Source organism: Vicia villosa, linkage group LG1 (genome assembly GCF_029867415.1).
Source record: "Vicia villosa cultivar HV-30 ecotype Madison, WI linkage group LG1, Vvil1.0, whole genome shotgun sequence".
In the NCBI taxonomy this organism is placed as follows: Eukaryota; Viridiplantae; Streptophyta; class Magnoliopsida; order Fabales; family Fabaceae; genus Vicia; species Vicia villosa.
In genome coordinates this window covers 61,872,290-61,886,466 of record NC_081180.1, presented here as the reverse complement: position 1 = coordinate 61,886,466, position 14,177 = coordinate 61,872,290, and positions in this window count along the sequence as shown.

Here is a 14,177-nt window from a genome sequence, read left to right as displayed (position 1 = left end):
CTACTGCCGCGATTCCCACTTGGTTTCACCCCGCCACGATGGCCGCTACACTTTGGTCGTCAACAAAGTTCCTATTCCTTATGTTATCCTTCCATGCCCTGAAAGAATCAACATCCGTTATGTTCAACGTTGGAGGCTTATTGAAGACAACCCTCAAGATGACCAACAAGAACATCCTAATGAACCTATGGATGCAAATGAAGAAGAACTCAACCAAGGGCAAGCTGATGTCAACCAACCTCCTCCACACAACCCTCCGCCTATCACTCTTGAAGCCATGTATGCTGCTATTCAACGCCAAGATCAACTCGTTCAAGCTATGCAGACAAACCAAACTGAAACAATTAGGCTCATCAGAGAGATGCAACAGGAGCACCGTGACTATGCTATTAGGAACGAAAGTCAATACGCTGAAATTGCTACATATTTGCATGATCTTGACATTTGTGTGAACGACTCTCCTGATAGACGTCACCGTGTTCGTACAAGAGGTGCGAGCAGTTCTCGAAACCGCAACAATGAGGAGTAGTTCTTATGCACTGAGGACATTGCATCATCTGAGTCTGGGGGAGTCGTATTATTTCTATTTCCTTTAGTTTTATTTTTCCCTTCAGTTATTTCCCTTCCTTGTAATGTTTTTCAAATTCAATAAAGTATATTTATGGAATTTAAGTCTTATATGTATAATTCCGTAGTTATTTCAATTTCTTCCATTTTCTTGAGCCATAACAAAAATATTTGCTCCTAAACGATAAACGCAAACCCCACACGTTCGAGAAATACAAAGCTACTCAAACACTCAACGCATTGAAACTGAATATAGTCAATATCCTTATTGTCCCAACACTCTAAAACCCCCGAGTATGCGTAACCGATTTGAGTACCCGTTGTACCAAAACCACCGACCTTAAGTTTTGAAATAACCCTTAGTAGTTTATTCTAGCAGTCGGCACCGTCTTAGATACAAACTACGCAGAGAGTCGATGAATATAAGTGTATGATCCTCATAATGATAATTATGTGCTCAACCATAAGAAGAAATGTGCCTACTAAGTAAGGTGATCCTCACAAGATCATTTAGCCTAACGGTCGCAAATTTCAAATACAAAGAATTTAAAAAAAAAAACTCACTGTCGATTGGTTCAGAAGTCATCTGGTAATGAACTTGGTAGGAAGGACTATTGTCCGATTCCCCACAATCTACAAGTGAATGCTAAGGAGTATACCACATATTGTGCCAGAACTCCGTGAGAAGGATCATAGTCACTAACCGACTACTCTGCTATGTGCGTGTCAAGATAATGGGCTTAATGTGATTGCGCGCGAATGAAAAGGGTGAAACATGATGACAAGTCAAATAGGTCGAGCTATAATGGCATGATTCGGATTGGTATGCATACTGGGAGTTATTTAGTGTTGTTACTATAGGTTTATTGCTAGATTCATTATCATTATTTCCGAATAAGAACGCTATGTAACTGAGTATGACTGAACGACATGGTGGAAGTGTGTTTCATTTATCTTTATCTTCTTATTTTGCTTGAGGACAAGCAAAGGTTCAAGTCTGGGGGAATTTGATAACACGATTTTATATCGTATATTTAGCTTAAAATCCATAGATATTTATAGCATTTTCTGTTTATTATTTTAATTTATTACGATATTACGCGTGTTTTTGCTTTGTTTCAGGTTTTACACTTCAATTACGACTATTTGCGAAAAGGAAAGAAAATAGAGCTTAAATGACCGATATTTATGCCTAAAAGACGAAAAAGGAGTGCTGAAGCGAAAGAGGGGTGCAATTAGGACCCAAAAGGCCCAAAAGAGATATTCAGCCCACCATGGAACCAAAGGCGCGTGGCCCAAACCTGCCCAGCAAGTGGAGACGCACGTCTCCACGCCCTCTATGCCACGTCAGCAAAGGGAGACGCACGTCTCCATGTTCCTACATCTTCTCCACTTGAGACGCACGTCTCAAGTCAGTCAAGCTGCCTCCTGAAGAATAGGAGACGCACGTCTCCACGTCCTGGTCTGCAAAAAGCTCCCTTTTTCACGCAAAGCAACTGCAAAGCCCCTCCTATAAATAGGACATGTCACTTCACTTCAATCTGTCTGATTTCCTGCCAACGAAGTGCTGCCGAAATTGTACCGCGAACTGCTTTTCATTATTCTGCTTCCATTTAACCGTTTATTTTCTCACAACGATTTCTATACTGGAAATTGTTGTGAACTTTTCGTAGATCTAGCCTTACGTTAGATTTATTGCTTTATTTCATTGTTTTTTATTTTCTGCCATTTAAATTCCGAAGAACGATCCAGCCAACCTGTGGTGGAAGTTCGAGTACTTCAAGATTCAATTCAATCCAGATTTATTTTAATTCAGGTTTTTTATTTACCGCCTTTATTTATATTATTATTGCATGATATATTATATTCCATTTAATATGTCTAATATTATGAGCCGAACCGATTTATGCATGTTTAATCATATTAATATGTCTGGCTAAATTACTAAAGGTGTCGGTATGTAAAGTAAGTTAACCGTAGAGATCCGAAATAAATTGGCTTAAATTATGTTTTATTAACTATCACTTATTTTTGGTTTATATGTCTAGTTTAATTAGTAAGTCTTAAAACCAATAGAGCGAAAGTTTGAGGGCTTAGGACGGTCAAAGGTTAAAACCAATAGAGCGAAAGTTTGAGGATTTTAACTGGATAGTAGACATAGGACATTAGTTTTAAGGATGGCGAAAGCGTATTAAGACTAATTGGAACTTATTTATTTTCAAAAATTGTTTTTACACTCGAGCGGGATGGCGAAAGCGTACGTTAGGGTTATTAGCTTGCTCCGAGTCAACAGAGCGAAAGTTTGAGATTAGGAGATTTAAATAGATAACGACCTCGTAAAATAGGCATTTTATTAATTACATTGTTTCCAAAAAGCTCTTCTAAAATCTAATGGGATGGCGAAAGCGTACATTAGGATTAGGATAGTAGTCTGAATCAACAGAGCGAAAGTTTGAGACGAGGATTTTTAATCAATTGGAATTAGTAAAGATTTTTAATTTAATTATGCAAAAGCCAATGGACCTTCGGATTACCTTTAGTTAAACGAAATACATACTGATACCTGTCTTTTATTATTATTCTTTATTTTCTCACAATCACTTTCCCTTAGGAACAATCGAAATTTTAGTACTCCTAGCTTTACATAGTAACCTTAGATAACGGTAGATCGATTCATAGTCCCTGTGGATTCGATATCTTTTAAAACTACACGACACGACTGTGCACTTGCAGTTATCAGATTTATAGACACGTAAAGTCGCGATCATTAACCACCTGATTGTGCCACACACACACCTTTAGGGTAATCCCTCTAGTTGCCTTGTTGCCTTGTTGCCTGTTGCCTCTAAATATATTAAATAGTCAAGTCCCCCGATTCCGAGGATACCTAAAGCAAAACAAATGTTGCCCTCGGTTCATTATCATCAAAGTTGTCCCTCGATGTTGCCTCTGTAAAAAACGATGATTTGTCCCCATTGCTAAGGTATACTCACATGACGCCTTAAATGACTATTATATCCTTCCCTTAGACTACCTGCCCTCTTTATGGCAAGGGACAGTCTTATGGCGAACGATAAATCTCGATGACCCTTCACATCCAATTGAAAGACTTCCTACCCTTTATGGTATGGATAGACCCTTTCACCCGAAAGACTAAAAGAACAATTTTTAAAACTTAGGGTAGTTGCTACTAATTGCTTGCTCTTTTCAAATTCAAATCAAAAATACTTTTCCCACTCATTTTTCAAACACTTTCAAAACAAGGCTACGCTTATTTACAAGCTAAAGTCCTTAAACGAAGTTTTCCTATTCGCACCCTACTTTTCAAACAATTCAAACAAACAAAGTGAGCTAAGCAATTAAGAGCCCATGGATAACCATGGATACAAAGGGTGCCTTACACCTTCCCTTTGTATAACTTACCCCCCGAACTCAAAATCTTTTCAAAAGGTATTTTTCTGTTCTTTTAGCCTTTCTATAAATTGGATAAAATAAAAGTCGGTGGCGACTCATGCTATCCGCAACATTTTCGATATAAAGTCAGTTCACCGTGTTACAACTCTGATTCTCCATAAGGAGATACGTAGGCACTTGGATAACCAAGGCGAGTCCCCTCCCCCATAAATCTCATTTTGTCCCGATTATGTTTCCTCAATTATGAACCTTTAATTATGATAATTTTTGCCATTTACCCTATAACTGTCTGTTACCTTTCTTTATATTAACCCTATAATGCAAACCATAGGAAAGGGTTGAGGGTGCCTAACACCTTCCCTCGACCTGAATATAGTATCTTACCCTGATCTCTATACTGTGTAGGGTTTCCTATTCGCCCTTCAAAATAGGTGGCGACTCTCTAAGTTATAAATTTTTAAGCAGGTTGCTACAGCTGGCGACTCTGCTGGGGACAAACTTAAATGGTGAATACTATGCTCCTATAGGCTTTAGGTTTTGGCAGGGTTTAGGTTTGGCAACCTTTTAGGGTTTGGCTAATTTGCCTTTTTTTAGCGTTTGTAATTTTTTTTTTTTGAAAAATTTGTTTATTTGTTTATTTTTTGTCTAAAAATATTTAATCATTTATGTTAATATATTTATATTTAATTATTTATGTTAATATATTTATATTTAATTGCCTGATTGTTATATTTTTTATATGCATTGCTGGTTTTTTTTATGTTGTATTAAACCCTAAGTGTGGGAGTTAACTTTGAGATCAGGGGGGAATCAAATCGCCTACGAGTCTCATTGATAACTCCACTCGGAGTGGGTCGAGTATTCGGAAATGTCCAAAACGAGGCTTGACTTTGTTGAGGGCAGGACTGGATACTTGGCTGATCTCTCCGAGAACCTACCCCAAAAATTCGAACCTCATGGATAAAATGAGTTGTTCTAAAATCCGAAGAGATAAAAAGTCTCGGAGGCTACGAACGACCCCATGAGACATTCTAGAACCCCCCCTATAAAAAGGTAGGCTCCCTAGAGCCGCTACGTCGAACCTATGAACTTAGGGCCTATGTGATTATGTGCTATATGTATATATATGTGTTGATCATTATTTTTTTATCATTTCTTTTTTCCATTCATCATACATCATGTGCATTCTTGCATCATATCTTCTTCAAAAAAAAGGAAGAAAGAAAAAGTATATCATGCATATCATTCATGGCATACACATGATTTTCATGGCATTAAGAGAAGATTTCTCTTCTATCTCCAGAACAAGGGACCATTGGGAAGGATAACCTAACATCCCGACCGTCTTATCAAACAAGATTTCAGCAGAAGAAATCAATGGATCAGCTAGAACAGAATCAAGCCGCTCTTCGTGAGGAGGTGGATCAACTAAAGGTTAGTATGGAAGAAGTTAAAGGAGGTATGACTCAGATGCTAGGATTCATGAAGACCCTCCTGGATAAACAAGAAAAAGCAAAAGAGGTTCAGTCTAGGGATACCCTGGTTCAGGATGAGATCCCCAATGACGAAAACCCGCCGCTAGGATTTGTTTCAGGCTTTGGCCCAGCTAAGGATAGACCTCAGGTCCGATCTGTTAGGAGAGCTATCCAATTCCAAGAGAAAGGAGAGACCTCCCAAGAAGGATTTGTCCCCACTCCACAAACAAAAGGGACAACCCGCACAGTTCGCATTCCTGTTAGCAATGTCCCTAGGGATGATGATTACCTGGATCTACAATACGGAGTGCAAGAGGTGGACAACACAGACCAAGCACCTCAGACGCAACAGTCTAATCCCAACTCTAGGGAAGACTTCAAGGATAGTGAACAAATCAAGGCACTAGAAGAGAGACTAAAAGTGGTAGAAGGATACGATGTCTTCGACGTGGATACCTTCGAAATGAGCTTAGTCTCAGACTTGACTATCCCGCACAAATTCAAGATTCCCGATTTCGAGAAATACAAAGGGCTCACGTGTCCGAGGAATCACTTGCGCATGTATGTGCGAAAAATGGCTGCTTATGCTCACGATCAAAAGCTGATGATACACTTCTTCCAAGAGAGTTGAAGCGGAGCATCTATTGACTGGTATATACAATTGGAGAAATCCTATATCAGAAGCTGGAATGATCTGGCTAACACATTCTTGAAGCAATACAAGTACAACTTGGACATGGCACCCAATTGGATGCAATTACAAAACATGTCACAGAAGAAGGATGAATCATTCAAGGAGTAATCCCAAAGGTGGAGGGAAATGGCTTCTCGAGTCCAACCTCCCCTAATGGAAAAAGAACTGGTGGACATATTTATGAGCACTTTGCAAGGACCATACTACGACAAGATGGTCGGAAGCATATCTTCAGGGTTCTCGGACTTGGTAGTCATTGGTGAGAGAATTGAAGATGGAATCAAAAATGGGAAGATACAAGGGGCACCCTCAGGTTCCTATCACACAAAGAAGTCATATGACGGAAAAAAGGAATCCAACACTGTGGGGGCAATCATGGGTAATCAGACCCCAGTATCATAGCAAAGGGATCAGCAAAAGCAACAGGGTGGCCAACGCACATGGAGGTCCAAGCCAAAACGATCATTCACCCCGTTGTACATGCCACTGTCTCAAGCATTGCAACGTCTGCTCAGTCAGAACTTGGTAACTCTGCTGCCTCCATACTCAGCTCCAGCTAACCCCGCTCCTGGGTACAAGCATCATGCTAGGTGCGCTTATCACTCAGATAGTCCTGGCCATGATACAGAGGATTGTGGGCCATTGAAGCACAAGATCCAAGATTTGATTGAAGAAGGGCTCATTGAGTTCGAAGATCCTCGCAAGTCTAATGCCATAGGTGGCTAGAAGGAGGATTTATTAGATCATTAGTTTTGTTTTCATTCGCAATTTCTTTTCGTTTGTTTAAACATTAGTCTTACGACATATGCTGTGTACTTTACAATAATCATTAATGCATTGCTTACATTTGTCTTGGTTTATTCCTAGTGTTCTCACTATATTTAAAACTGTATTTTTACTTGGTTTTCTTCTTTGTGATATTCAACTCTCGTTAAAACCGTACACCTTTAGAGGGAGAATGACGAAAACGATGCCATAATTTCATACATTATGCTTTCGAACAGACCATGTTGACGATGTACAGGCATTGTTTCGATTCCCAAATAATGGAGATATAAGGATGTTAATCCCTTGTCAACCCCTTTGAGCCTAAAGAAGTAGGAGTTTTCCTTCATATAAAACCCTTAATGCATAACCTGGGGTAGGGTAGCTGCTCAGTTAACTTAATTATTCCAAACTGTTCCTTTGAACATAATCACCGATGGTTCTCCGTCATCATTAAGTCCGGCAGTCAATGTCCGCAAAGAAAAAGAAAGCAATGCAAGGGCCTGCTAAGTCAAAACCTATTAAGGAGACTTAGGAAAAATTGGGGCATCCCGCTGACTGTAGTTTTAAAACGAACAGTTCAGGCAAAAGTTAGGGATAACAAAATCGAAAAGAGGTCACTATATACCTTCGACAAAGGGAAAATATTACAAGAAAGGAAGATGGCTGCCTTTGCAAATAAATTTTTGGTTTTTAAACCATCATGAATATCGGTATTCCCAAAGTCTTTTGGAGCTTAAACGCATAGTCAACTGAGCATAGGATTGGAGAACATCACGAAGATGGGGATGGGTACAAAAAAACTTTGAGCCTCTATCTTTTGTTTCTTTAAACCGTGAACCAGGCCACGTTACAACCCTTAAAATTCCTAACTGAAGCATGGTTAGTTCGAAAGCATATCGTTACCAAAGGTATCCCGACTCCTTAAGGTCTACTATAACTCTTGAGTTGATATCACTTTCTTAAAAAAAAAACTTCGTTTTATTCAAAAAAATGTTTTTAAACTTTCAAGACAAACATATGCATTCGCATCTTATGAATTTCATTATAAAGCACACTTGTCTATATGGATTCAAATGTTTAAACATCAGGGAGAAGTTGCATGGGGCATGGCTAATGGCTAAAAATCCTACTGACTAACGAAGTAGCTTTAAAAGCTTGTCAAAAGAAGAAACATCTCTTACGCATGACTGGGATGGCTAATGTGTACACGGGGCATAACCCGTCATTATCCCATTTACATGGGGCAATCTAATCAAGATCCATGGAATCTCTCAAGGACGCTGAATAGCCCATGGGGCAAGTCCATCACCTGGGGGCATGTTGCAAAGGTCACTCAGTATCAGATGGCGTCAATGCCACTCTCACATCCTTTCCAGGAACCTTTATAAGATACTTCTCAATCTGTCCATATAGTCTTCTTTAAGACATGTTCAAATACTTCTTACCCTTTCTAGGAGCCTTTTCCAGATAGTCTTTTTAAGACCCATCTTCTTATCCTTTCTATTTTCAAACCATTTCAGATAGTCTTCTCTAAGACATTTTCCTTTCTAAGAGCCTTTTCTAGGTAGTCTTCTGTAAGATATCTCTTAACTTTTTCAGTTAGTCTTTTTAAGACATATTCAAACTTCTCTTATGCTTCCAAGAACCTTTTCAAACTTTGTTTAAAGTACAGAGTCTTCTCTGAAACAGTTCACCATCCTTTCTAGGGTGATCTTCTTCAAGATGTCTTTTCCTAAGTTTTGTTTAAAACGCCACATTCCCAAAAAACAGTCTCTATCATCTCTAGGAATCTTTTTGACCCTCTTCACAAACATGTCCTTTTGAGCTTTGTTTAAAGCACAGTCTTGTTTAAGACAATTTCCCATTCTTTCCAAGGACCTCTTCAGGTAATCTCATAGAAAACATCACCTCATTCTGAGTACTCAGCAAATCACCGTCCGTCGAATGCGACCGAAACGCTTGACTCATTCTGAAAAGCATCTGCTTCACATTCAAATCAACACTTAGCATCAAGGAGACCTCGAAATTGGTCTAATCAAAGGCGATCATTCCTGATAAAGACCCTTGGATGGGGAAACCACGTTCAGAGGGTTTTCCTAAAAACAGGGGCATACAATCAAGGATCCTATTGACTAGAGGCATATCTTTCAAGAATTCAAACACTGGGGCAATGCATATCAGGCAAGACATGGTGAAACTCGAGTTCCCTCTAAAGGTCCCTCCTTCAGATTAAGGGGCACGTCTCTCAAAATTTCTGATATTCGGGAAATCACACTAGTATCACACAAGGAGCATTGTTGCGTAATTGATCTTCCCACGCCTATACTATTTACGTCCCGCAGTGTGGGATCGGCGTGCATGCATAATTCTCATTTATTTTGAGAATCTCATTACATGATACATGCATCATGACATTGCATAAAACTAACGCTGCCTTTTCAGGACACTTCATAATCAAAAGGATGTTATCATCCAATTACAGTGCAAATACGATCGTATCGACGATTCAATCTTAACAGATACAATTCTAATACCTCGTTCCAAGTCTTTCTTCAAAGACAATCCAGAAGCAATCAAAGAATTTCTTACCTTTCCAGGTAGCCTTGTCCAAAACGGTTAACAACCTTCCCAAGCAGTCTTGTTTAAGACATATCCTAACCTTTCGAGGTAGTTTTGTTTAAAACGTTTCGTACCCTTTATAGGAACCTCCCTAGGTAGTTTTGTTTAAAACATACCATGCCCTTTATAGGAACCTTTCTAGGTAGTTTTGTTCAAAACATATCGTACCCTTTATAGGAACCTCTCTAGGTAGTTTTGTTTAAAACATACCATATCCTTTATAGGAACCTTTCTAGGTAGTTTTGCTTAAAACATATCGTGGCCTTTATAGGAACCTTTCTAGGTAGTTTTGTTTAAAACGTATCGTACCCTTTATAGGAACCTTTCTAGGTAGTTTTGTTTAAAACATATCGTGCCCTTTATAGGAACCTTTCTAGGTAGTTTTGTTTAAAATGTATCGTATCCTGTCTAAGAGCCTCTCCAAGTGAGTCTTGTGTAAGACGTATCACATCCTTTCCAAAAAACTTTCCTAGGTTAGTCTTGTGTAAGACGTATCCTAATCTCTCTAGATAGTCTTGTCAAGACGTTTCATATCCTTTATAGGAACCTGTCTAGGTAATCTTGTTGAGACATTTCATATCCTTTCTAAAAAACCTCTCCAGGTGAATCTTGTTTAAGATGTTTCATATCTTTTTAGGAGCCTTTCTAGGTGAGTCTTATTTAAGACATATCATGCCTTTCTAGGTAGCCTTCTTAAAATGTTTATCCAATCTTTTCTAAGACACACTTAGTTCTTTTATAGAACTCCTCAGTTAGTCTTCTCCAAGACATTCTTCCTAAGCATTGTTCAAAGCCTAAGCTTCTTCGCATCAACCTTCGATATACCCTATTCAGGAACCTCTTCAGGTAGTCTTATGTAAGACATTACTTCCTCTCTCCTCAGATACAATCAAATGATCCAGGTCTGAAAAGCATATGCTTTAGACAAGTACCCTGCCAGGAAAATAGGTGGCATCTATAAGCCCATCTCCCACAGAACTCCTTCCCTACGCAAGCAAATTTCAGGGCATTTCAGTGTTCAATCATCTTCTACCTCTTCAGGTTCAAGAAGATTGAACAGGGGCAGCTGTCATACCCCAAAATTTGCCTTCCATATTCCATTCACAATGATTCAAAGTTCAAGATTCAAATCCAAAGCTGTGCTCCCTCAATGGTCCGGGTAACCCACAGTCAACTGGTTTGACCTAAAAGTCAACCATAATCAAAGCACAGTCAAAAACTCTCAATTTTGGGTCAACATAAAGTGAATAAGAGTATAACCATCATTTGATCAAAGATTGATCATGATTCCATTAACAGAAACTCAGACATGAACAAATACAAAAAGGTTCAAATTAGGGTTTCTTAAGAGAAAGTCAACCCAACTTTGACTGGGCATAACTTTCACATGGAATATCAAAAATTCCCCACTCAAAGCCTATTTTGAAGGAAATTGGATTCTCTACAACTTTGTCTCTCACAAGCCAAGGCTAGAAATGCTTCATTTGAGAGGTATGATGCAAAAGATTACAGGTCATTTTCAGGCATCCTTCAAAAGCAGTTTTTTGTCAAAGAAGATATGATCAAGATAAAAGCTCCAAATGAAAAATATGTTCCAAAGTGGCTTATAGAGGACCTCTTGAGGTTTCTAAAAAGTCCTAGAACTCTCTCATAGCTTAAAAATCGAGTGAGATATGCTTGGTCAAAGTTGGGTAATTTTTGGAGGCAAAATGTGAAATAAAGAAGGTTCAAATTGGAAAATTTTGCAAATGGGCCTATATTTTATGACTCAAACTTGATCCACAAGTTACCCAAACCATATGCCACAAATTTTACATTTTATTTAATTTATATATAATTTTATTTCATTTTTAAATGATTTAAAATAATTTAATTAAAGGGAAAGATCAAATATTTTTTTACAAGAGGCATATAGATCAAATCCAATTAGCATTGCTGTCAAAATATAGTATAATTTTCGTACATAAATAGTTGGATAAGATTGGCATGAGATTTGGTAAAAAAAATAGAAAGTTTCTTTTCAAGAATAAGATCAATTTTCACAAACATGGCAAGAATGGATTTAAGGAGTTTTTGGCCCTTGTTGTAGACCTAATTGAACCTCTATAAGTAGTTGATGCAGAGCAATAGACTAGGGGACGAAATTCTGGGCAAAGAGGCATATTCAAGAACACCAAAATTCATCAAGAAACTGGGATTCGGTTTCAGAGTATCAAGAGGCTTTAAAGGATTATGAGCATAACCACACGTTCCTTGGAGTATTCTGAGCCTATCTGGATCATCACACGGCTTCAGCACCCCCAGATTATTCTCCATCGAGCCAAGGTATGTTGTTTTAAAATTTGGATCGGTTAGAGTAATTCAGGCATATCCATTGCAAATTGATTGTATATTCTGATTGTTCTCAATGATGTGATTGTTTCTCGGCAAGAAATTTATTGTTTATGTGGTTTTATCGTGAATCACCATTGGAGACCGATTTAGGGTTCATAGGTTTGAATTGGGGGTTTCCGGTTAGGGTAAAATTAAAGTGCAATTAGGATAGGGTTGAGATCGTGAGGCTTAGACGAGGCGTTTGGAGGTGGTGCGAAACATTTATATGCAAGTATATGGTGTTCGTTATTTTTGCAGGTAAGTTCGCTACGAAAATAATCGTAGCTATTTCGTAGCTATTCGCGTCTGGAATTTGCAGGGTAAATGGGGAAGATGATGATGTGCCTTCGTGTCATTGGACTGTTTGAAAATTCGCGCGCGCATCAGTCCTGGATTTCTTGTTTCATATATTATATTATGAAAGCATTTGCTAAACAAAATAGTGTGTTTGGTCTGGTGGTTGGCTTACACGCTTGTGAGGGGGAGGGCGTGGGTTCGAGTCCCTCCTCCAGCGTTATTTTTTTTATTAAGAAACCTCTCTTGATTCAATGCATGCGCAGCCCTATGGCCCACCATATACCCTTAGATCTGAACCATCCAACCTCCATCCATTCAAATCCAACGCGCCTAGATTAGTACCCATACCGTAGACCTTAAAAGCAACCACACTAAATCCTAACCCTAATAAACTAACTAATTTTAATTACTCATTTGTTTTAATTAATTCTTTTTAATATATTATTTCTATATTAATAATTATTTTTATAAATAAAATTAATATGTGATATTTATATTAAAATGCCAATTTATTGTTCGCCCCGATTAAAATCAATTAATCGCAATGGGCAATAATGAATTTTAATTAAAATGTTATTTAATTAAAATATAACTAATTTCTATTTGATTAAATGGTTTCGACTATCTTATTAGTCGCGATGATTAATCTTTCTATTTTTCTTATTCTAATTCGTTATTCTTTTTAATCGAATTAATCCATTATGAGGGGTAACGATACAAACTAATTATTAAAAATTATAAAAAAAATATATCCTAATTCGTTATTAGTAATAATCAGATCAATTGATTAAAATTGGTAACGATACAATTTCAAATCTGTTAACTATGGCGATCGAATCTATTGATCGTTGCGGTTAATAGTGCAAAATTAAATCAGGGTTGTACGCCCAAACCTCAAAACACTTTTCAAACCTTTCAAAACCTCAATACCAAACTACGGATTTTCATCCTCATCCGAAACTACGATAGGCTACTCAAAGGCCTCCAAAACCATATGAAATCAAATTTCAAACTCGAAGGGCGTACAACCCGTCCCCCGAACTACGTTGACTCTGATTCTCCATAAGGAGATACGTAGGCACTTGGATAACCAAGGCGAGTCCCCTTCCCCATAAATCTCATTTTGTCCCGATTATGTTTCCTCAATTATGAACCTTTAATTATGATAATTTTTGCCATTTACCCTATAACTGTCTGTTACCTTTCTTTATATTAACCCTATAATGCAAACCATAGGAAAGGGTTGAGGGTGCCTAACACCTTCCCTCGACCTGAATATAGTATCTTACCCTGATCTCTATACTGCGTAGGGTTTCCTATTCGCCCTTCAGAATAGGTGGCGACTCTCTAAGTTATAAATTTTTAAGCAGGTTGCTACACATACATCAATAAAATCATAGGCATCACTACTGTGTGTGTCGGACAACATCCTCCTCTGCCTCTTGCCTCGCCTCTGCGTCCATCACGGCGTCTGCTGGCTACTTTGCCTCTACCGTCAAGTGCCCCACCCGTCCTGGCACGATGTAGACGGTACAAAAATGCCTCGTCTGTCACCCTAATAATACCATCCAGGTTACGGGTCAACACCATCAGGAGGTGGCACAGGAAATCCAGCATCGGCCGAAGGTAGAACAGGAGTAGAAGAAGTATTCGGGCGACGTCTGCGGGTGGAGAGCGTTTGTGAGGAACCCTCACTATCATCCTGACACCTCCGGGATGAAGAAGTGGGTGTGGAAGGCCTCTCTACTGGAACAGAGGTATCAATTGCATCTGCTGGAACGGCGGATCCATCTGTCACCTATGAGACTACCTGCATCCGTGCATGTCACATAGAGGCATGTTGTGCGACCCTCCCACGTATAAGTCAGTGTGACTGGTCGGCCATAATGTCTGCATTGTATTACAAATAAAGTTGAGTTAGATACAATTAAATTATATAAAAAAAAGGAAGAAAAAATATCAAAGTTAAC